The 19531-nt window shown below is 36.2% G+C and overlaps 1 protein-coding gene and 1 pseudogene across 1 annotated transcript in view; both read right to left on the reverse strand.

Moving 5' to 3' along the window:
• Window positions 1–19531, reverse strand: part of IL1RAPL1 (interleukin 1 receptor accessory protein like 1) — a 1395449-nt gene that overhangs the window by 199328 nt on the left and 1176590 nt on the right. The window lies entirely within an intron of this gene.
• Window positions 18669–18809, reverse strand: LOC116272305 (annotated as a pseudogene).

A 19531-nucleotide genomic window follows, 5' to 3' on the forward strand; every position in this document is an offset into this window, starting at 1 on the left:
TTCATAGCAGCATTATTCATAATAGCACCAAAGCAGAAACAACCCACATGTCTATCAATTGGTAAAAGGATAAATAAAATGTGGAATATAATGGAATAGTATGCAGTAATAAAAATAGATAAAATAATTCCTACAATGTGGCTGAATCTTGAAAACATCAATGTGAAAGAAGTCAGGCACAAAAGGTCACATATTGTATGACTGCATTTCTATGAAATATATGGAATGGGCAAAGTTCTAGACAGAAAACAGATTAGTGGTTTCTAGGGGCTGGGGCAATGAGCGAATGGGGAGTTACTGCTGAGATATCCAGAGCTTCCTTTTCCTGTCCCAGCAGATAGATTGGAAGGAGGCCACATTGGACCTCATGTATTCTATAAAAGATGATGAGGCCTGAGCAGAAGGCCTGCAAGCTGGTCTGTAGACAAAACATCCTCCATTAAATTTCATACACAAAAGAAACGTGCATGAGATTTTGCTCGTGATTTCCTTCAAATTAACTAAATTTATAAAGCATCAAATGCAGTGTTTTAAACATACTAAGTGCTATATATGGGGGCATGTTAACACAAATATAATGTATAGACTTTTTAAGAGAAAGCTTAAAACAGAAAGTGAAATACAATATAAATTTTCTCTTATGTCTGGGAAAAAATCTAAAGTGTACACATCACTGGGAAAATAAAACCACGAGGTAAAAAGTAGCTAGACACAGGAAGACAGACCACATTTTGTATTCTATGTACAGTTGATTAAAAAATCACCAGTTGTTTTGTTATTCCTCGGTAAGGTACCAGGCACGCACAATGGCCTGGCGGGCCTTGTACAGAGGTGTATGTACCTCAGTGACCACCCACATCAAGTGTGCGATCTATCAGTCAATCAATACTAATTGCATAGCTAGCAAGGAGAGGGTACCGGGCTAATACACAGCCCTGAGCTATGTACTGAACACTAAAGAGAGGACTGGGCTCATTGTGCATGCACTTTCATTTGAAAGTGCATAATAAAAAGCATTTCTCTGAGCAGTTTTAGTTTATATTCAGCAATTTTCTTTCTGCTTAAACGCATTTGAGGAAGTTTATTAATCAGAAGATTCATGAAGTTAGAATCACTAACTCTAAAATAGTTTTTAATTTTTAGGTTATTGAATTCTAAAAGAAGATCTATCACAAAAATTGTCAATATACTATAAAGAAATAAGTATAATTTGTAAAGAATTATAGTTAAACATTGTATGCTATTTGGCTGGGGTCATGAAGTAGAAAAATATAATTTTTTAAAATGGTGAATAAAAAAATACATAATTTAAAAATGGTGAACAAAAGCTTGGAAGACCTGATAAACATAATGGAGGAATTTTTTCTTTTTAATTTACAACTGTTAAACTAAATAAACTTAGCACAGAGATTTGTCACATTTGCAATTATCGAATTCAAGATGAAGAACCATGTGAAGGTATGTTTTAAAAGCAGTCTTATTTGCCTCAATTCTCTTCTTAATTACCTTAATGTTGTGTAATAGATTACAAGATCAGACACCAGAAGTTTACCGCACAGTTTTGATCAATGAAAAATATGCATATTTATGAGCCATCATTAGCTATTGTCCTTGAAATCACATGTATACTTATGTAAATGATTATTACTAACATCAACATAACTCTTTTCCATTTTAGACAAGTGGTATTGCCTTTTCCTTATGAAAATCAACAGCTATGTAAATTACAGATAATATAGACTTACTTTCTATATCACTAAGTTAGCAATTAATGCTAACCTGCCTTGTAACATATGCTGCATCTTTAAACGTTATTCCACTGTATTGATTTTCCCCATGTTTCTACTTCCTTTCACCATTTAGATTATACTTTCCTTTGGAATACTAATAGCACTTTATACTTTTCTACCTACTAGAAGATCTTCAATAACAGTATTATTAAGAACCAAGATAGGCTGGGCTCGGTGGCTCAAGCCTGTAATCCCAGCACTTTGGGAGGCCGAGATGGGCGGATCACGAGGTCAGGAGATCGAGACCATCCTGGCTAACACGGTGAAACCCCGTCTCTACTAAAAAATACAAAAAAACTAGCCGGGCGAGGTGGCGGGCACCTGTAGTCCCAGCTACTGGGGAGGCTGAGGCAGGAGAATGGCGTAAACCCGGGAGGCAGAGCTTGCAGTGAGCCGAGATTGCGCCACTGCACTCCAGCCTGGGCGACAGAGCGAAACTCCGTCTCAAAAAAAAAAAAAAAAGAACTAAGATAATAGCTTGCCAGATACAAATGGAAACACTTTCCAAATGAGTGGGAGAAAATGTCTTGCAATGTTACGGGTAAACTAGCAAAGAGCTTGACAATATAGTTTGCTAATATCAAGTCCTTAACAATGACCTTTCTTTATTCATGATTAGTTGTGTATAAATACATGCTTCTTCTGGAGTTGACTTACAAAACAGGCAAACAAACAAACATCAGAAACTATTTACAACTGGGAGCAATCCTTGAAGAACACAAAGAATATAAATATCAACAAAGGCTGAAAACTTTTTTTTAGATTAAAGATCAAATGGACATGCATCTGAATGTATTGCATGGTTCCTGATTAAATCCTGGAGCAAAGTGGAGAGTGAGGAACAACTGTAAAGAATGTGAATATGGACTCTAGATAACAGTACCATACATTTCCTGGATGGGATAATTACGTTGTGACTATGTAAGAGGATATTTTGCCCTTAGAAGACATATGAGGAAGCATTTAGAAGTATCATGACGCCTGCAAGTAACTTTCAAGTGACTCAGTCAGTTATATAAAAATTATACATAATCTATTATGTAATTTATATTTATATATTATACATTAATTATATAACCTATTATATAATTTATATTTATATATTAATTATATAACATATATAATGAGAAAGGGGATAGAGGGAGAGTGAGCAAGTGAGCAAATGTAAGAAATTGATAAATTTGGGTGGAGGGCATATGGATGTCCTTTGTACGAGTCTTGCTTGAAATTTTTCAAAAGGAAGTTGGTGGAAAATGGAAATCACATATCTATCTATCTATCTATCTATCTATCTTTATTTTTATTTATTTATTTATTTTTGAGACAGAGTCTCACTCTGTCTCCCAGGCTGGAGTGCAATGGCACGATCTTGGCTCACTGCAACCTCTGCCTCCTGGGTTCAAGCAATTCTCCTGCCTCAGCCTCCCGAGTAGCTTGGATTACAGGTATGTGCCACCACACCCAGCTAATTTTTGTATTTTAGTAGAGATGGGGTTCACCATGTTGGCCAGGATGGTCTCAATCTCTTTGACCTCATGATCTGCCCGCCTCGGCCTCCCAAAGTGCTGGGATTACAGTTGTGAGCCACTGTGCCCAGCCAGGAATCATTTTAAAAAATATATATTTTGTAGTTTGATAACTTTGGAGGTACAGGTGGTTTCTGGTTACATGGATGAATGATATAGTGGCAAATTCCGAGACTTTGGTACACCCATCACCCAAGTAGTATACGTTGTACCCAATATGTAGCATGAGTCTCCAGAGTCCATTACTCTACATGCGTTTGTATACTCATAGCTTAGCTCCCACTTGTAAGTGAGAACATATGGTATTTGGTTTTCCACTCCTGAGTTATTTCACTTAGAATAATGGCCTCTAGCTCCATCCAAGTTCCTGCAAAGGACATTATTTGCCTGCAATAAGCAAAATAAACTTGTATTTGTCATAGCTGATCTTGTGCAAAGTATCATAGGAACACACTGTGTGTCTGTCATCAAACAGCTGTATCTCGATGACAGTGCATATGCTAAGCCCATTCAGAGGGATGTCTTTGGATACTACTAAGCATAAAAAGGCATTGTGCTGATCCCAAGTAATTTTCAGAATAGTTCTATATTAGCCAAATGGGTATTAAACATGTAATTAAAAATGTATGATTATTATTACTTTGCATTCAAGTTTACTGTTGCTGTACTGAATATTTTAAAACTCCTCTCCCACAAATAGCACACAGAACCTTATTGCAAGCAAATTCATTTTAATTAGTCGTGTTATAAATAATACCAGTGGCAAAGCCCTGGGGGCCTGGCAGCTGGGAGACTGCAGTCTCTATATTCCCATGTAAATAACTGGGATGACAATTAACAAGCCATTGATTTAAAAAAAAAGCCCAGAACTACTGCTATTAACTTCAGAACTAAAAACAATTGAAAGCTGAGTTGTACCTGTTATAAAAGGAAATCCACTTTAAAGTCAAGGAAGAAAACTCTTCTTTCACCTGACTGTTGTATTTCACTTGAGAACAAAGACTATAATGAATTAACCACACAAACTATTGCATGAAACAAAGGAAACACAAAGGATGATTTCCTTCACTTCACTGTCACTTTGAGTGAGTGGAGAACTGGTTTATTGTAAGAGTCATTTTAATTAGTTTCCAGTTGGTATCAGCCATGAGCTTTTCAGCAGCGGCTCTTGTCCTAGTTTAGTATCTCATTCTCCAGCATGCTGGTGAGTTATTTTCACAGGCATGAGCGGACTTGGCCAGGAAGAGCAAATTCATGGTAGAAAAAACATGAAACGAACTTCCTCATCTTGACAGCCCTCTGAATGTTAAACAAAAGTGACCATTGGGTCCAGCTCAGAGCAGGGGCCTACCTGCCAAGACACAATGTTTTTCCTATTTCAACACTACAGCTAAATATGGAATACACTATGTGACTTAGACAAAGAAAATGCATTTTTTCAACCCAGACAAGATTTTTTTTTTCAAGTGTGTCCAGCGCTTCCAGCCTCCTTTTTTATGTCCTCCAGCTGTAACCCATGCTGAAGATTCATAGACTCACCGCCTTATTGTTCCCCTATTGACTGATCCTTAAAAAGGACTCCTGATATGAACAATTCAAATTAAGTTAAGAAAGGTAGCATCTCATCCAGAGTCATTTGAATCTTATAACTTGCAACCTATTGCAACCCAGAGAGGCTGTCTCCTAATAAAAACAAGGCAAATGAGAGCCAGTAAAGGCCCTCCCTTAAAACTGCTTGGGTGTCCATCATTCAGAGATAAAGATAAAGCAATAGTCTGCATATCCAATTCTCTTTCACATCTACACCCATATCTTATCTCCTCCAGACATAAAATGGAAGCAATGCTGGAAGACAGTAAGCCTTGGTGCCTTATGCCTCAGGAGTATTATAGGTGAGCACAAGTTTCTCTCCAGTTTATGACTATCAATGAAAACCACTGAAACTTCAAGTAGAAAAAGAACAATGCAAAGATTATTCTGATAATAAAGATTAAAATTTAGTTTGTTTCCTACTTTATTCATAGCATGCTTTAAGGGCTTTTTTGTTTTAAAACTATAATTTACATCATTTGATGATATTAATTGCAGGAACTCATTTAAAGAATTTTTTTCCTTTTTCTCATGTATTCACAAGGCACACATATTAAGAAATTATCCTACATTAAATATTTCCTTTGAGGATTAATGCTATTAAATATAGTAGTGAGCCTATCATTTTAAATAGTTCCTCATTTTTATTTTAACACTTGTGTAAAGTATATAACATATAATATTATATACTATTATTCTGAGGAAATGAAATAGGTGTCTTCTGTATCAGTGCTTTCATTTTACAAAACTAGAAATTGTATTGATCCTATGCCCTGAGACAGATAAAAATGTAGCACAAAGTAGTTCCTCTTTGGTTCATTGTCTATGGTGAATAGATTAGAAATCTTATACTAATACTAAACTTACATTACTTTTATTAATACTAATAATAACATTAACTATCCTTTTAGTCCTCATATCAATAGACAGAAGTCAGAAGTCATAGGTGGTAATCAGAATTTACTAGTGCCAATTCAAACAACATTTAATGTTTGTGATCATTATAAATCACATTTTATATATATATATATATATATATATATATATATTACTGTTACTATGAGTATTTTCATTTTGAGGACATTAGACTTTTCCTGAGCACATAGTTTCCTTTTATTATAAAAACACACATTATACACTAATTAGTTGCTAAATTTCTGCTTCTCTCTAATGTCAATGAGAAAATCACAAGATAAATTTTCACCAATTTATTCACAATACTGTAGTTCTTAAAACAATGTTTACATTTATTACTTGCATAATTTATAATACTTTGCAAAAGATATTAAAGACTAACATAATATCCTTCAATGCCAAAAGAGGGTAACAGGTACACTTGATACTATCACACAAGAGCTACAACAGCAAATATCACTGAACTCCCATAAACAATTTATTTCATTAAAATGTTCCCTTATATTACCATGATGGACCAATTTAATCAGTTCAGAGACAAGACAGTTTTGCTCAAAAAAAAAAAAAAATCTTTTTCTTATCACTTTAGAGTATGGCCTTGAAGCTCTGAGCAATGACAAACAGGTTATTTTTCTCAGTGAGACGCATTCCTTGTGACAGTTTTTGACAAACAACGTCAGGATAAGTAGGTTTGCAGGAGCGACACTGAGGAATGATAGTGGGCTCAGTGTAGCCTTCTGAGCAATTACCTGATCCCAATTAAATTGTGCTGGCACTGAATATTCAAAACGACAGGATAGAAATTGACCTTCATTGTCCATCATTATCTGGAAGCGAAACCCCTGCCACTCTGTTACATAATTACCATCAAAGCAAAATTCATATCAGTTGCTAAGCTTCATAAATGGTTCCATTTCTTAGCAAAGAAAATCAGACAAAATTATTGCTTTGTTTTGTTTACCACCATATTACAATATAACAAAGTAGTGAATGAATGTTCATTTCCAAACTTAAATTACCTATGACTTTAATTACATATTTCTCTCTCTTTCTCTTTCTCTCTCTCTTCCCCCACCTCTCTTCCTTTTGAGATTTATTTTTAAAAGAATCTTTGATTTGCAATGACATATTCTTCAAATATGCTTCTTGAACAGTAGTTTTCTTTTGTGCAGATAAATCATCTCAGCAGTTTGGCTTCTAAAGAATTCTTTAACTCAAATTTAAGGAGTAATTTTTCAAAAGAGGTACATTTCATGGAATGTTTTTGATAAGTTTTTCTCCCTTTTATAAAATAGCAAACTGTTAGTCCTAGAAGACAGCTACTGACAATAGAAAGAGACTTTCGTTTGCTTAAGGAGCAGGGTTAGCATTTATAATATCATGGGAGCCTGGTTTCTCTTTTGTATCTCTACTGCACACTGTCTTGCATTTAAATGAATGCTTAAATTCTAAGTAATTGTTTTGACCATTTGAAAAGTCCTTTTGTTCAAAGCGCTGAGATATTTGGTCAATTTCAATTTGTTCCTGTAATTAATTATATATGTAGATTGCTCATGAATTTGCCATCAACAGTGTATTTTCTAATAAACAGAAGAAAAACAGAAACAAGGCTTCATGGAACCAATGTCCTTTCTGCTCAAATATTACAGACAGGGGAATGCTCCTCTATTGTCAAGAATGAATTCAGTGCCTGAAAAACTTTCCAAGTGAAATTACTGGAGACATACAGTTGAGGACCTTTGACTCTAATTTTTTTGAAATGATTATAATAAAATAAATTCAGGTTGTTAGATATTGTGTTTGCTACTGAACTATATAAAACTAACAATCAGTGACAAAGATGTGGGAAAACGATGTGCATCAAGTAATATACACAAAATTGACAATCGGGGAAATAAGAACTAACTTTTAACTGTGTGTGGGTGGGATTGGGTGGGTGGACTGAGGAAATGCCAGGCAATGTTCTAAGTCTTTCACATACATTAGAGATTTAATACTGACACTAAAGATTCCATTTGGCACTATTAGTATGCCTTATTAGTGAATCTGTTTCACAAATGAGAACTGCAGCACAAATGGGTTAAGCTCTTTACCCAGTGTTATGCAGCTAATAAGTGACCACCATGGCTTTCAGACTGAGCTGCTTGGTTCTATAGCTGGGTTTTTGATCACTATACAATAGTTCTGAAAATTGCTTTTTTTTACATTCAATAAAAATACAGCCAGATCAAGGCTGATCTTACGCACAGGAGCTTTTCTATAATATATCACATTATTGAAGAAATGCTGGCAAGAGGCTTTTCTCCCAAATTGTTTTCTTTACCTTTTGTTTTGTTTTGTTTTTTTAAAGTGGCAGAAGTAGGATTTTATTTTTATTTTTATTTTATTTTTTTTAATGAGAACTTTGTATTTATTCTTTTTTTTAAATTAATTTATTATTATTATACTTTAAGTTGTAGGGTACATGTGCATAACGTGCAGGTTTGTTACATATGTATACTTGTGCCATGTTGCTGTGCTGCACCCATCAACTCGTCATTTACATCAGGTATAACTCCCAATGCAATCCCTCCCCCCTCCCCCCTCCCCATGATAGGCCCCGGTGTGTGGTGTTCCCCTTCCTGAGTCCAAGTGATCTCATTGTTCAGTTCCCACCTATGAGTGAGAACATGCGGTGTTTGGTTTTCTGTTCTTGTGATAGTTTGCTAAGAATGATGGTTTCCAGCTGCATCCATGTCCCTACAAAGGATGCAAAGTCATCCTTTTTTATGGCTGCATAGTATTCCATGGTGTATATGTGCCACATTTTCTTAATCCAATCTGTCACTGATGGACATTTGGGTTGATTCCAAGTCTTTGCTATTGTGAATAGTGCTGCAATAAACATACGTGTGCATGTGTCTTTATAGCAGCATAATTTATAATCCTTTGGGTATATACCCAGTAATGGGATGGCTGGGTCATATGGTACATCTAGTTCTAGATCCTTGAGGAATCGCCATACTGTTTTCCATAATGGTTGAACTAGTTTACAATCCCACCAACAGTGTAAAAGTGTTCCTATTTCTCCACATCCTCTCCAGCACCTGTTGTTTCCTGACTTTTTAATGATCGCCATTCTAACTGGTGTGAGATGGTATCTCATTGTGGTTTTGATTTGCATTTCTCTGATGGCCAGTGATGATGAGCATTTTTTCATGTGTCATTCTTAAAAGCAATACTTAGAACTGTATCTGGCACATAATAGGTACTCAATAAAAAAAACTGTTAAATGATTGAATAATTCATTATATATTATTTTTATGCATTAGTTTGCCTTAGTATCATCATAATACCTTGGTATATGAAATCCTATTTTTTGAGACAAGTGCAGCAAGAATAGCAGTAGAATACTGAATAGGGCAGGGAACTTGGTGTGCCAGTGTGTGTAATTCTCACTTACCTAGGACTGTCCAGGTGCCCAATATTACTCAAAACCTAAACATGTAAGTAGCTAAATCAATGTTTCAGCAAAATCTTCCAGTGAGCGTGTTTAAAAATGTAGATTCCAGGACACACCTACAGGCATTCTGATTTGCTAGATCTGTGATGGGGCCCAAAAATTTGTATCTTCAAGAGTCACAAGTAAGTTTAATGGAGTTCACTGGTAGACTATTAAAAAATAAGTTAAACTTTTTTATTTTGAAATACTTATAGAATTGCATGCAGTTGTAGGAGATAATACAGAGAGATTCCATTCCACGTACCCTTTACCCAATTTTTTTCTGGTGGTAACCTCTTACAAAACCATAATATGATATCACAACCAGGATACTGACATTGACAGAGTCCATCAATGTTAGATAGGCTGTATTTTGAAAACTGATCTAATAATCACTAATGAAGTGGTTCTCAGCCCTGGATGCATATTAGAATCACCTTGAGAGCTTTATAAGAAATTGTACACACCCGGACCTGGATCAATCAAGTCAGAGGCACTGATTGGGTAGCCTACCCACTCCCCATCTCGCAATGATTGTGCAGATGGGTTAAGAGCTCCTGCTATATTGTGACACTTGGTCCTTCCTTGCTAGTTTCAGAGGAGAGGCCAGGTTTGTAAGCTGAAACTCACCCCATGTACTAAGAGTGAAGACAACCAAGTAAATCTTCATCTTAGAAATTTATGCTTTGCCCCGTTTTCAAGATTTAAGAAGTGCCCCTAACTAGAAGTCTAGAAACAGAGTCATTTAAGTTGTTACGGTGATAAGTAACTGGCCACTACCCCAAGGGAAATGATAGATTTCTCATCAAACACTATATAAAGACCATTGTCTCAATATAAAGGGCCTAGCAATAATTTTGGCATAGCCTCTTTTGTAATTATCTGTCAATTATTCTACTGCTGGGTAGAAAATAACCCTTTTTGAAAATATTTAAATGTGATCATCGAATTCCTCAATCATTTTATATTTTAGGAAAGTAAGCTTTTATTCATTGTGCCACATATATTTCAAGCTGTGTGCATAATATGGCACCTAGCATTTGCAATCAAGACAATCAAGGCCTACAGTTAATAAAATATTATTTCCACCATAATTTTTAGTAACAATATTGTTTTCCAAGTAGGAACTACTACAAGTGCTTTTCTTTTGGTATTTTGCAATATAGCTACCATACATTACATACTGCATAAATATGGTGGCAGTGTTGGCCCGATTAGATAATCGCAGTGATTTCTAATAAATTCCAGAAATCTCTAAGAAAAAGAACTATGGTACAGATGAAGGCAGCTCTGTATTTGAGTATTTGAGTATTTGTACTATCAATAATAACCATTTTGAAAAGGCAGTGCTGTCATTAACTGCAAAGGCCAACCTTAAATCTGTGAAATGTCATAATTATTTTTTCAAGCTACATGTCAAATATTGAAATCCCAACAGCTTAAAAGACCTTACAACAACCACGTGTATAGCCATTAAATTACAGTACCGATTAAAACGATAATGACAACAATTACACCTTTAATGTCTGAGGGTAATATAAATGAAGCTAGGTGGTTTTCTAAAATGCCACATCTTCAAAATAAGTCATGACTCACTGAATCCCAATTAACTCTTCATGACATTACTGTCCAATGTAATTATATTTCTTTACTCTCCTTTAGTTTATCTCTGGTCTCTAGGGTTTAGTTGTTAAAATAACTCAAAGATGGACACTTTGTTTCTATTAACCCCAGAATACATTTCCATGGTGCGGGTAATTCTCAGGCTGTTTAACCTTTGCATAAGCACAAGAGGAAACATGGGTGGTTTGCACTCTCAATAATAAGTAACAGTAACTATTTCAGAACAACGTGACACTCGTTTTTGTTTCTTTTCATTTCCTTAGGAATAATGGCAAATACTTGACATTTGTGAAATGAATGAGAGGAAATTTGTTTTTTTGTTTTTTTGGTTTTTTTTGAGAGGAGTTTTGCTCTTGTTGCACAGGCTGGAGTGCAATGGCATGATCTCGGCTCACTGCAACCTCCACCTCCAGGGCTCAAGCAATTCTCCTGCCTTAGCCTCCCAAGTAGCTCGGATTACAGGCACATACCACCATACCCAGACAATTTTTGTAATTTTTTAGTAGAGATGGGGTTTCACCATGTTGGTCAGGCTGGTCTTGAACTCCTGACCTCAAATGATCCAGCTGCCTCAGCCTCCCAAAGTGCTGGGATTACAGGCATGAGTCACCGTGCCTGGCCTGTATTTCCGTTTTCAGTTTTCTTTCTTTCCTTCCTCCTTTCATTCCCTCTCCTTTCTTTCCCCTCTTCTATTTTCTTTCCCTGTCTTGCCATATTTTGTAATGTAATTCTCATATGTTTGTCAAAATCTCTTAAATTGGAAGACAGGAAAGTCTCTGGCCAGTATCAACCTTAAACATGTTTAATTAATTTGGAAAGTTTCTTATGAACACAAGTATTTCCACCAGAAGAAAGGATGAAACAATGGTAGATTAAAACTTCAGTATTTCTTTGCGCCTTAGAGGGAATGTCTACTTGATGAATAGCTAGATATTTGTGAAAGAGATAGGCAAATAAAATAAATAATAATATATGATCCATTATTGGGGTTACTGGTTCCACTGCTTTCTCCATTTGTTTTATTAATAAAAATGATTGAATTTTTTCACTCCCTTCTGCCATCTTCCATGGCTATACATATTGAGAAAAGAAAGTTCTTTGTTTTTGACCCTCTTCCTCCTCCTTCTATAAGATGCTAATTAAAAAAAAATTAAAATTGGAAAGTTTCATCATTAAAGAAACATTTTTTGAGAAGCCCTAACCTTTCCTACATATATTGGTGACAAACAGTTTGTCCATTTGATATGAGTTGTTAACAACAATTATGAATGTACATTATTATATTTTTTTCTAATTGACTCTACATGTTAATAACTTTGATGTAGTTAGGAAAAAACTCTGTTTCCATTAGTTTTATTGCTGTAATATTTTAAACAGTTGAAGGACAGGCTAGAAACTACTTGACTTTTTGTTTTGTTTCTAATTATTTACCTAAAACATGTATCACTTGAGTCACATACCGTAGTTAAATTACTTTCTTTTTTTTTTTTTTTTTGAGACAGAGTCTTGCTCTGTCACCCAGGCTGGGGTGCAGTGGCCGGATCTCAGCTCACTGCAAGCTCCGCCTCCCGGGTTTAGACCATTCTCCTGCCTCAGCCTCCCGAGTAGCTGGGACTACAGGCGCCCGCCACCTCGCCCGGCTAGTTTTTTGTATTTTTTAGTAGAGACGGGGTTTCACCGTGTTAGCCAGGATGGTCTCGATCTCCTGACCTCGTGATCTGCCCGTCTCGGCCTCCCAAAGTGCTGGGATTACAGGCTTGAGCCACCGCGCCCGGCCGTTAAATTACTTTCTGTTTCTCTTTAGATACATGCAGTCACAGCAGCCAATCAAATGTTGCTTAACCCTTGGATTATTTGCCTTCTTGATACGATTTGCATGATTGGAAATTGGATAGAAGAAATTTCGTGGAGGAACAGAAGAGAAAGATATAGCTCCTACATTTCTTAGCACTTCTCAGTAGTTTATGAACTCCTTGTCAAATATTTGGCTGGGATGTCAAAAAATAATAATTCTATTGGCATGGCTGGAGAGGTAAGAGTCAAAATGAACCTGAAGCTTAAACTTCAAGAGATTATAATTTTATGAGCTATGCAACTGCCTGTCTTTTCTCTTCTTTTTTGTATATACTTAAAAATATTAATTAATTTATTTTGGCTGTTAGTTTTCTAGGCCTGCGGTAGCAAAGAACCACAAACTACGTGGCTTAAAACAACAGACATGTATTGTCTCAGAGTTCTGGAGGTTAGGAGTCCAAAATCAAGGTGTTGGCAGAACCATGATCCCTTTGAAACATGTAGGGGAATCCTTCCCTGCCTCTTCTTAGCTTTTGGTGCTCTGTCAGCAATCCTTGGCATTCCTTGGCTTGCGGCTGCAGCACTCAGTCACTGGCTCCATTACCCAATGGTGTTCTCTATGTGTCTGGGTGTCTCTTCTTATAAGGACACTAATCATATTGAATTAGGGCCCACCCTACACCAGCATAACCTCACCTTAACTAATTACATCTCTAATGTCCTTATTTCCAAATAAAGTAACATTCTGAGGTACTTACCGGGGGTTAGGATTTCAACATATCTTTTTGGAAGAATATATCGAATCCATAACAGATTATAAAAGTGATATATGTGGCCGGACACAGTGGCTCACGCCTGTAATCCCAGCAGTTTGGGAGGCCGAGGCGAGTGGATCACCTGAGGTTGGGAGTTGGAGACCAGACTGACCAACATGGTGAAACCCTGTCTCTATTAAAACTACAACAGGCCAGGTGTGGTGGTTCACGCCTGTAATCCCCGCACTTTGGGAGGCCAAGGCGGGTGGATCACAAGGTCAGGAGATCAAGACCATCCTGCTTAACATGGTGAAACCCTGTCTCTACTAAAAAATACAAAAAATTAGCCAGGCGTGCTGGTGGGTGCCTGTAATCCCAGCTACTCAGGAGGCTGAGACAGGAGAATGGCTTGAACCTGGGAGGCAGAGGTTCCAGTGAGCCAAGATAGTGCCATTGCACTCCAGCCTGAGCGACAAGAGTGAAACTCTGTCTCAAAAAAAAAAAAAAAAAAAAAGTGATATATGCTTATTTAGAATAATTCAAATAATACAATAATCTGCAAAATACAAAAATAAAGTTACCCACCCTTACTTCTTCCCTAATTCCTGGAAATAATCATTGTTAAAAATCTGTGTATACTTCCCAATTTTCCCATATACAAACATATAGATGAACTAAGTGTATAGATCTATGTATATATTAAAGATAATTAACAACTTACATACATCTCTCCAAGTTTCATATCATGAATATCTTTCTATTTCAATATATTAGGAGATAATAATGATTGGCATTTACTGAGAGTCAAATACACACTAGGTCTTTATTACCTGCTTTCCACAAATAAATGTATTTAATCTTTATAACAGCCCTATGAGGTAGGTACAATTTCAGACAACATTTCACAGACCAGTAAAGAAAGGAACAGAGAGGTTAAAGTAACTTGTCCAAAACCATACAGTTAATAAGTGGTAGAAGTGAGATTTGATCCCATTGACTGATGCTAAAGCCTGTGATCTTAACCGCTATACTATATTATCCACATGGCATTTCATTTTATAGTTGTTTCTCATTGAAAGAACTTAAAAATAATAGAGACATTCACATCTGTCACTTTATGATGTTACTCACAGAAGATTACCATTTGTACTCTTCCTAAAGTAAACGATACATTCAGATGTTAAACACATCGTTGGCTGTCAATTATCCCTGGGGTAATTACCTGTTTCCAGATAATTTTATGTATTTAATATCTGTGGTTTAACTTACTTATTATTCAACATTTAATGAGCACTTCTTTGGACTGATAATCTTACCACAGAGTAGAAAATAATACACTACATTTTTTGTTCTCAAAGTATTGACGGGAGAGAAAACTATGTAAACAATAATTGAAAAATAATATTAGAGGTGTATTGGGAGTATGAAGAAGGGAGTAACCAACTTCAGGGTGGGTTTGTTGGGAAATATTGAAAAACTGAGGTCTTGATAAGTCACACGAGTCTTCAATAATCCTGAGCAGGTGTTGTCAGGTGGATGGGGGTAAAGGAAGGTGGGGTTGGTGGGTGTGGTCGATTCTGAAATGACTCCTCATAATCCCAACCTCCTAATAGTTGCATCTTTGTGTAATTCCAACTTGTTCAGAGTGGGCTAAACCTAGTGGCCTACACAATAGAAAATGGCAAAGATGATGGGATATCACTTTAATGATTAGGTTATGTAAGATTGTGAACTTCATCTTGCTAAAAGACTCTCTCTACTGTTGGCTTTGATGAAGCAGCTGCCATACTTATGAGGCAGCTGCCTATAGAGAAGCCATGGTAGTAAGAACTAAAAGAGGCCTCTGGCCAACAGCTAGTTAGGACTGAAAGCTTTGAGAAATTAAATTCTGCCAACAACCACTGAGTGAATATAGAAGCAGATCCTTCCCCAGTTGAGCCTTCAGATGAGACTGTAGTCCTGACTGACACCTTTATTGCAGTCTGTGAGACACTCTGAAGCAAAGGACCCAGCATGGCTATGCCCAGGTTTCTAACCTACAGAAACTGTGAAATAATACATGTGTATTGTTTTAAGCCATTAAATTGGTGCTAATTTGTTATGTAACAATAGATAGCTGATGCAGTGTGTTTTATAAGCAGTGAGAATTGTGTAAAACACATGTGTCCATGCACATACACATCATGCTCATGCACATAGGTGTGAAACATCCTGCTATGCCTTGGTAGCACAGTATAGCTGAAACTTAGAGCACAAAGGTGACCGAGCTAAAGGAGGCTGGAAAGGAGGCTCAATATATGACCACAAAGGATACTTATGTCAAGTTAGTATGTTTGGACTTTAGGTAGTCTTGTATTGTTGAAGGCTCTTGTGGTTAATCATTTCTGTGTATTAAAAAACACACTTGTGAAGATGGATTATAGATGTGCAAGAATTCAGGCAGGGAGTCTTTTGGAATGGTGATAATGGACAGGTAACAGGAACATGAGTCAGGGTAGTGGGGAAAGAAGACCCAGGATAGAGTTTTGAGTAGTATTTCAGTTCACTCATCAGATTTTAATGGATGGGACTGTGAGGGAGGATAACGGCCAGCAATTTTGCTACATGACTATAAGAATTTTGGAGTCATATATTATGAAAAGTCAGTTTTGAATGATAGATAATGAGATCAATTTATCCAGGATGAATGTGAGTTATCAGTGGGAGATTTCTCCTAGTGTGCTGATACGGGCTTGAAGGTCAAGAAAAAGATCTTACCTAAAGAATATATGAAAAGCAGTAAACACACTTGAAGGAGTAGAATTTATCAGAACAGCAAGTAAAATGAAAAGCAAAGACAACGCATGACAAATCACAGGATTCAAATATGTAATGGAGGAACAAAATACAGAGGACCAGCCAAAGAGACAGCAAAGGAATAGAGAAAAAGTTGAAGAACAGAGAGGGAAGTAGGTACAGCATCTCAAGAGGACAGCTGTCAACAGTATTAAATGCTTTTGAGAAGCCATACATGATTAGCACTGCATAGTATTCATTAACTTCAGTGAGTTCAGTGATAATTTAGCTACCTTCTTATACGTTTCCTTAAAGTTGCACAGTTATTTCAGCATTGTTGAAAATTCTAATACCTTAGGATTGTGATAAGACTAATCATTCTAAATGATTTCTCCCCTCCCACCCCCAGGTCATGAATATTATTATTAAGGGTCAGTTCTGGTACCAATCATTGGGCCTGGAATAAATAACGTCATTCCATGCTGGGAAATGGCCTTATTCTTCTGATAGCTTGACAAGTGTTTAATCATCCTTACACCATGCAGAGCCAGAAATAATTATTTGATTTACATGAAGTCTATAAGTGATATTAGATAACAAATAATTCTCAGTGGGAGTGAAATATGGTAGGTCTTTTAGTAGCTAAATATTATAGGTTGTCACACAAAAGGCTGTCCTTTGTTGAAACAATACCACAAAAGTTAATTTTAGTAAATCAAATTCCAAGCTGGTTATTTGAATAGAAAAGGAAGTCATTGAGATGGATTCAGGTAATTAAATGTTGGGTGAGTATATGCCTACATCAGTTTTCCATGTCGGGTAGGCCATTTATTTTTAGATGACATGAACTCAAGTACCTGTTTATTAGGAATGATGACAAATAAATAATGAAGCAAGTGCCTCTGAGAAACACCTACTCGAGTGAGGTAGTAACAATATTGAAATTATTTTATGTATTTTTGACTGATAATTAAATTAACTTTCACGAGTCCCATCATTTTACTTACCAGTCATTTAACTTGCACAGAATGTTTTGGACATGTTAAGCCAATCTACCTGGAATTACCTGATTTTAGTTAACTTATCAATCTACTCTACTATGTCATAAAACACACACTTTGATTTAGACAAGGTATCTCTCTCTTTACAGAATCTCATTTTATAAACTCCAACCTTACAGGGAATAGATTAATGATGCTAAGGAAAAATATATTGAACACATTGATAGTCTTGATTATGTCTTTTAACTCATATGTTTGAGACCATAGGGTAAAGCTAGCTGCTTGGTTTTCAGTTATTTTACTTACATAGGATAAAAGAATAAGTGGCTCAATTTTAGAGTGATTAATTTTATTAACTCTCCTCTGTACCATTTCTAAACCAACTGGAGGAAAAATTGCAATTAAGGTAGAATATCTGGGGATGTAAAATAAACTCTCAGATGTGAAAGGACCACATCACCAAGGTTACTCAGGAAAGCATTGATTTAATATTCAAATAATACATGAATGCTCATCTCCTTTCATTCAAGTATTCTCAAAGGAATTAGCACTATTGAAGGAGAATCTTACCTATTTAAGGAAGTGGATTTGATGACTTCCCTCAGTTAACTTTCTAATGTTTATCAATTCTTTTTTTTTTTGAGACAGTCTCGCCTTGTCACCCAGGCTGGAGTGCAGTGGCGCAATCTCGGCTCACTGCAACCTCCACATTCCAGGGTCAAGGGATTCTCCTGCCTCAGCCTCCTGAGTAGCTGGGACTACAGGCGCACACCACCATGCTCTACTAATTTTTGCATTTTTAGTAGAGACAGGGTTTCACCATGTTGGCCAGGATGGTCTCTATCTCCTGACCTTGTGATCCACCTGCCTTGGCCTCCCCAAGTGCTGGGATTACAGGCGTGAGCCCCTGCGCCCGGCCTATCAAGCCTTAATCTGCAATATTTTTGATATCTAAATCCAGCAGTGTTTATTTACAATAAAAGTACATTAAAAATTTTACATCTGTGGGACCATATATATATATATATATATATGATAGATAGACACAGATATAGGTAGTTGCATTTTTTCATGTTTTTTTGAGAGACAAGGTCTCACTCTGTTGTCCAGGCTGGAGTACAGCTGTGTGATCATAGCTCACTACAACCTGAAACTCCTGGGTTTAAGTGATCCACCTGCCTCAGCCTCCCAAGTAGATAGGACTACAGGTGTGAACCACCATACCCAGGTAATTAAAAAATAATTTGGTAGAAATGGGTCTCACTATGTTACCCAGGCTGGTCTCAAACTCCTGGCCTCAAGTGATCTTCCCGCCTCGATCTCCCAAAACACTGGGATTACAGGTTTGGGCCACCACACCCAGCATCCATTTTTCCGTATTTTTGAAGTTACATGCCTAAAAGTAAAATCACTTGTTAGAAGGCTTAATTTTTATTTGAGAACATGTATTTATGTTATTATAAAATATATGTCCTTCCTCAGGTATTATGGTACATTGTCTTTTAAATGGATAAGAACAGATACTACACTTGATCTTAGCCAAAAGGCCAAGAAGCCATTAAATTGTCTTTTAAAGGATAACTACCATATTCAGTAGTAAATTTATACATATAGTTGTTTTCCACATTGTTTTTGCAAGAACATCAGAAATTCAGTAATGATAAGCATTTATTTATTTTGGTTAGTATGTGATAATTATTTAATGGCTGTCTCCACTGTAGACTGAACATTTTAGAAGGAATTATACCTAATTTATTTACAGCTGTATCAATATTTTGTGACCACATAGTAGGCTTTTAGTCCATATTTGTTGAAATATTAACTAGGATCTAGTTTTAGATTATCACTTGCTCTGATATAATCCACATATTCATGTTCTATTTCATATGTGTACATATATGTATATATGTGTGTATATGTATATTAATTTCAGAACAAAGCAAGCATTTGACCTTTTAATATAAAAATAACAAGAGACTAGAGTTGAGGAGATCAACTACTTTAACTCTTCATGTATAGCTTTTAGCAAACATTGGATTTCTGCTGATTCAGAGTTATTGTTTGAGAACCAATTCTCAATTTATGGATGATGCTTAGTAACCTACTCTCGATCAGCTTTTCTTATCCTTTTTTTCAATGAGATACCTGAGATAAATGGCAGGCACATATGTTTCGTTCCATGGCTATAACTGCATGAGCTAGACTGTGGCTCTAATTCTATCACTCTTCGTCATGAAAAATAGCATTTATCAGATTGTAAAAATCTTAGGGTGATGTAATA

The sequence above is a fragment of the Papio anubis genome, chromosome X (assembly GCF_008728515.1).
Source record: "Papio anubis isolate 15944 chromosome X, Panubis1.0, whole genome shotgun sequence".
Taxonomy (NCBI): domain Eukaryota; kingdom Metazoa; phylum Chordata; class Mammalia; order Primates; family Cercopithecidae; genus Papio; species Papio anubis.